The sequence below is a fragment of the Oryzias latipes genome, chromosome 13 (genome assembly GCF_053564925.1).
Source record: "Oryzias latipes strain Hd-rR chromosome 13, Olatipes_Hd-rR_3.1".
Taxonomy (NCBI): Eukaryota; Metazoa; Chordata; class Actinopteri; order Beloniformes; family Adrianichthyidae; genus Oryzias; species Oryzias latipes.
In genome coordinates, this window is record NC_136249.1 from 9,199,583 (window position 1) to 9,205,879 (window position 6,297).

Consider the following 6,297-nt stretch of genomic DNA (forward strand, 5'->3'; position numbering starts at 1 on the left):
CTGTGGTAAATTCATGGTAAATACTATGAAACATACGAGTACAGACTTAAATTCAAGGTACTTTATTTTTACTTACCTTGTTCATACATGTGGTAAGTACCATAAAAGACACCTTTGCACAACATGTTAATACCCAGTAAGAATATTATAAATACTTAGTATGTACCAAATAGTACCACATAAATACACAGAAAGTACCATGTAAGTTCAGACTAGACACATAAAAGTACCATGTAAGTACCCAGTAAATTCCATAAAAAGTACCATGTAAGTAACCTGAAAGTACCCAGAAATTACACAATACGTACCATGTAAATACCACTTAAGTACACTGTAAGTACTGTACTGTAAAAGAAAGCATTACTTTTTTTGATTAAAATTGTTAGTAACTATCATATATTCAACAAACTGTTCAGTTTTTTGCTTTTCCTGAAAAAACAGAAAAAATGACGTAGGCAATTATTTTAAGGAGGTGTCTATTTTATAATTCCCTTTTATAAGTCAAGGGGTCTAACAGACGCCATTTCTGATGAGGAAAACAAAGAGGTACATGGATCTATTGGTCTGCAGGTGGATGCGTCAGAGTGGACAGGAGCAGGAAGCTTAGCTGCGCCAAAGCTGCAAGCTTTTTCAAATGGCATTTTTTCATCTACTCCTGATTCACAATGGTTGAAATAAAGAAACACTTAGAAAGTTTAAGCTTAATTTTCTTCATATATGTCCTCTATCATGAGAAAAATGCTTTAGGAACATGTTAAAAACATAATTTTCATTGGGAGTCTGTAAGAATCAGTTTAAAAAAAACATTTGAACAGACTTTATTGATAAGGAATACATTTTACATGTCCTTTAAACTAGCCTGCATCCATCCAACCAAATTCTTCCATACTTTTTTTTTAGCTGGGTTTTTATAGCAGCACTCTAAATGCCCAGACCTCCTTATCCACCGAGACTTCCTCCAGTTCTGCAGGGGAATCCCATGGACCATCCGAGAGACAAGGTGCCTCCAGCTTGTCCTGGGTTTTTACAAGGGCCTATGCCTCCCCAGAAATGCGGGAGACCCCGGAAAACCCCTACAGGGAGACTTGTGGGAGTCATCCAAAACAGATGTTTCAGCTGAGCTGAAAGTGAGTTGGGTGACAGAGCTCCTCACTCTTTCCCTGAGAGAGGGAGCCACCTTGTGGCTGAAGCTCTTTCCAGCAGCTCCTTTTTTTACTCTTTCAGTCATAACAATGGGTCAAAACTACAAGTGAGGATAGGGAGACTTTTTATTTCATTTTTTGGTTTTAGGATTTGGACTTTTTTCCCCCTTTTTCCTTTTTCTTTTACTCAGGCGAGCTTTTCTTCACAACAGTTGTGTCCCTTCTCTTGTTTCCTCACTGTAAACTTCAAAAAAATTCTAGAAACCTGTATGTTTCTTGAACGGATTAAAAAAAAAAATCAAAACATCCCTTATTTGTACAGTTCGGTGAATCAAAATTGTGGTTATAAAAAAAACTTATTTCAAATTACTTCAGATACCTTGTACAGAACAACTGGATTTATCTGTAAAAAAAAAAAAAACTTTATGAAAAATGTCCTTCAGACCAAGCTAAAAATTTCTTTCAACACTTCAATCAAACAATTAAAATTCTTAAATAACACAAAAATACGTATTTATGTCAATTTTGGTTGGCAATTTGGGGAACAAACAAAGAATAAAATGACATCCTTATCTCAAAAATGTAGTGACAGAGGGAGGCCGGTGTGGAGCTGAAATCTTCAACTGACAGCAGTTGTTTTGTCTTAATTATTAGTTTCAAAGACACTTCAACAATCTGGTTTGAACTGGTCTGTGAAACAAGAGCAGAAAAAGGTTTAAAAAAAGTTACCTGGACTAGGACATTTTGTTCCTATCCAAGACGCTATTTTAATTACTGATTAAATTGCTGTAGAATTCCATTAAGAAGGAGTTCTGAGTCTTCAGGCCATAACCAGCAGACTCTGAGGCAGTTTTCTCCACCAGGCTGTCAGGAAGCTGAACTCTCTCCCGACCCTGCCCCCCTCCCCTCTTGTTGCCCCCCGGCTCTGCTGAACTCTGACACGCAAACGTCATTCTAACTCATAAGCACTAAACTGCCCCTTCCACCAGTTCACTGGTGCTGTAAACAAAAAGGAAAAAGAAAAAGAACTATACTACAGTCACTTTATTTTTTGGTCTTCTTGTATTTTATTTTGTAATTGGTTGAATGCTGTAAAGCATTCAACCCTTTGTTTTCCTGTTTCTCTTTATTTATTTATTTATTTATGGTATCTTCCGCCGTTTTTTGGCACCTAACTCCTCCTACAGTTTTTATCCAATTTTAACCATTAGACTATTAAAACGTTCAGCTCTTTCAGCTTATTCCAGCTATGACTTTTGGTTTTTCAAATCCTTGTACTTTTTAAGATATTCCAGGTTGTCCAGGATTTTTCCCCCCATAGAAATACATAGGAAACCCCCACCACCCCCTGCAGAAGCTCGCCGGTTCAAGACCCGGCTCATCAGCTTTTACAAAAATATATATATTTTTAGTTTGCTTTTCTTTTTAATTTTATTTATGGTCAACTTTGATTATTTCTTAATTTAAACCTTTTTCCCCCCACAAATTATCACCGTTTAGACCAGGGGTCGGGAACCCTCGCGATCCATAACTGGCTCTTTTGATGGCCACATGATCTGGGTCGTAGACAAAGGGTTTCTCCGGAGCGTTTCACCGGAGCGTGTCAGCGTGTTTTGTCGGTCGAGTTGTAAGAACGAGATGTCGAGACCTGCTCAGTTAACAAGATCCATCATTTATTTTCTTCTTCCGTTTTGGAATGACAGTCTATAATAACACCACACAGCGGTGACTGTGTCGCCGGCGACAAGCGGAGCTGGCAAGCCAACAAAAGTGGCAAGAAATGAAAAAGCTGACACGCAGACCACTTGATCGTCAAAACTTGAAAGGCGCTTCCTGTCACACTGACGGCTGATTTGACACCGCAGATCCGAATGATGGCTACTTTGTCTGCAGTTTTCTTGTGACCCACATTATTTCAAGAGAGGCGATGCCCTCCTGTACCGCGCGATCCGAGGCACGGGGCTTTTCGCAGCGCATCCGCGGCGGATCGCGCGGTGCCGGCGGCTTTCCACCGCTTAAAGGCCTGTTCACACCGGGACGAATTTCGCCGACGTTTAACGCCTCGTGACTAAACAAAGGGCACCAATTAGAGTGTGCACACCGACGCGAAAAAACGCCAAGCGTTAAAGCGTCAAAAAAAAAAACGCCTCGGGTTCGTTTTTTTTTTTCGACGCGTCGCGTCGAAATCTACTCGACCAATGAGAATGGCGCTTTTGCTCACGTGTCTGGATCTTCTGAAGTTACAGTAAAACACAACTTGGGGGCGCTCAAACACAAAACTGCCTTTCTGAGCACACATACCAGCGAAGAAGATAGACGCCAAGTAGCGTCTACACAGCCGCGAAGAAATAATGACGGACATTCTAAAACATCCCCGAACCAAGCACCAGTTGGAGCTACTGGTGCTTGAAATATTCATGTTTTCTTTGTTTGATTCTGACGAGCGTGTAAATACTTGCTCTCTTCTTCTGAGTGAAAAGCGACTTTAAGAAGCGTAAAGTTGCGCAGCGCCACCTTGTGTACAGGAGTATTTCTGTTTTACATTAAGCGCCATCTAATGTCAGGGAATGAAATTGCATGTTCACTCCACTCATCGTCAGCGAAAATCGCCTGGGTGTGAACACAAAAAACGTGGCGAAAAACGCTGGCGAATAACGCCTGGCGAATATTCGTCCCGGTGTGTACGGGCCTTAATGCGCTGCAAAAAGCCCCACGCCGCTGATCGCTTTCACTCCGCAATGAAAGGCTGGGTGTTTGCACGGCGTTACCGCTCGGCAGCCCCCGGTCCTCTCTTAAAATAATGTGGGTCACAACAGAACTGCGGTCAAGCCAGCCATCATTCACATACCACACACTGCAGCGTGTGAGTATTGCTGTACTGACAATGTTTGGCTCTACGTCTGCACGTGAGCAGTATTTCTCACATCTAAAGAACATTAAGACTAACCTACGATCACGTTTAACGGGTGGAAGTCTCAACACCTGCATGAACCTTAAACTCACCATGTAGGTATGGTGTCAAATTAATGCCTAAACTATTTGGCATTAAAACTGTAAAACCAGGAATCAAAACCCCAAATCTGCGAATCAAATTCTGAAATCGTCTTTTGAGTTGAGCTTTTATTACGGATGAACCAGATTACAAGACCATGAGCAAAACCATGCAGCACCAGAAGTCGCATAAGAAATACTTATCATTAATAGCAACAGCATCACAATCATATTAAGAAATAATCCACAGATGTTTTGTACTTTAAAATTGTTGAAATTACATAAAATTCACACATTCACTTAAACATATTGTATGGCTCTCATGTAATTACATTTAAAAATGTATGGTGTTCATGGCTCTCTCAGCCAAAAAGAATCCCGACCTAAAGAGCCTAAGGAGCCTAAATAAAAGAGTTTGTTCGTCATCATTTTTTTGTCCATTCAGCCCTGTTTTGAGCTAATTCAGCTTTCATTCAGCAGTACAGCATTCAACCCTGCATTTTCTTCTGGAAATGCAGACTTTCTAGTTTGAAGTTAGATTCCCTGTTTAGACTGACGCTTGAGAGAAGCGTAATTTCAATTTGTATGTATGTGAAAACATTAAAGACATTGACAATAAGGTTTACTTTGACTTGACTAAAAAAATACGTCTTAAAAAAACTTAAAAACTAAGTATAGATGGCTTTTTAATTAAACAGCTTCTGAAATGGAACAATCCTGGATAAATTATTCTTTACAAATATCATTCAGAACTGAAAAAATCTACAAAACACTCCCCTATTGAAAAACAAAGCACAAATTTAAACACACAAAATACTGTCAAATCTGTCATGGTGCCTCTGGCAGCGCTCCTCCCCCTCCCCTCTCTGCTCTGCTCCTGACGATTCCCAGCTTTTTCCACTCAACTCATCTCACCTGCTGCCTTCTTAAGGGGATCCAGTTCCAGCATTCATCGCCATTCCGTTGCTCCTCCATGGTGCCTAGTCTGGTGGTTTATGTTTTGCTCTCGAAAACCTTGTCTCAAAGCTTATCTCTGCCTATGCCTTGCTTCCAGGAAACCAACTCTCCACAAGTGGAAACCTGGGAACCGCCTCAAGAACCTCAGACCTCCTCGTTCACGCCACGATCCTGTTCCTGCCTAACCTCCAGCACAGCCCTTGCAGTATGGCCTCCAGCCTCGCCACGACTTCAAGCCTGAACTCCCTTTTCTCGCTCAGCTGCCCACCTGCAGATGCCAGCTGTCATCCTCGTCGACGGATCCACATCCTGCAAAAATAAATCACCTTCACTTATCGTATACTCTCCTGTTTTCCTTCCGGCTTCCAGCGTCTGGGTCTGTCTCGGTTCTTGCAAATCATGACAACAATTTCAAATCAAAGTTTTTTCTTTAAAATAGTTGAAAAATGTTCTATTTGAGAATAAAGGAAAACTATTTTTTAAAATCTAGCTATATAGGGACAGTAAATCTGCAAGTATTTAAATCTATATGTCTAAAGTGTTGGAATTGAAAAACTAAAACAAAACTAGTTTGTATTTTATTTACGTAAAACCTGACCCTGCTATGATTGTACATTAAACGTTATTCATGAAGCTTTATAACAATGAGTCTGAGTGGTTTCACATATTTACCTTTTAATTTTACCTTCATTTTCTGTGTTAACGGTTGAGTCACTTTTAGTTTCTGCTTTGCTTTTTTAACCCTTACATATACATTAGGGTTGGGCAATGCCAGGAATTTGGGTATTGATCTGATATCAAGGACTTACAGGGCCAGTATTGCAGAAACTGATACTTTTTCTTAATGTTGGGAACAATTTTGGAAATACACAATTTTTGGTTAATTTAGTGTATAATAAAACAAGTCAGACCTTCAGGAAATTAGAAAAAAATTTGTTAACTAATTCAAATTTAGAACATGTATATTAATAATCACTATAATAAGTAAACAGTAAGTGAAGTGAAATTTATTAAAGTTGTCTGTCACACATCTGTGTAAATGAAAATGTGTCCTCATTTGACCGCTGAGGGAGCGGTGAGCTGCAGACACTCTCGCTCAGGAACCATTAGGTGATTTAAGTAAATATAAAAAAGATAAACAACACAATCCTGCTATTGCGTGCCAATATGTGGCGCTTTAATGAATCTCTTTGCTGCCTGATGAAGC

General features: G+C 39.9%; 1 long non-coding RNA gene across 1 annotated transcript in view; it reads left to right on the plus strand.

The window, feature by feature from the left end:
- LOC144981569 (uncharacterized) overlaps positions 1–5,690 on the plus strand; it is a 55,775-nt gene extending 50,085 nt beyond the window's left edge. The window contains exon 5 of the long non-coding RNA XR_013647166.1: positions 5,188–5,690. This is a non-coding gene — a long non-coding RNA (uncharacterized LOC144981569). The remainder of the gene's footprint in view (positions 1–5,187) is intronic.
- Positions 5,691–6,297: the final 607 nt, after the last annotated feature.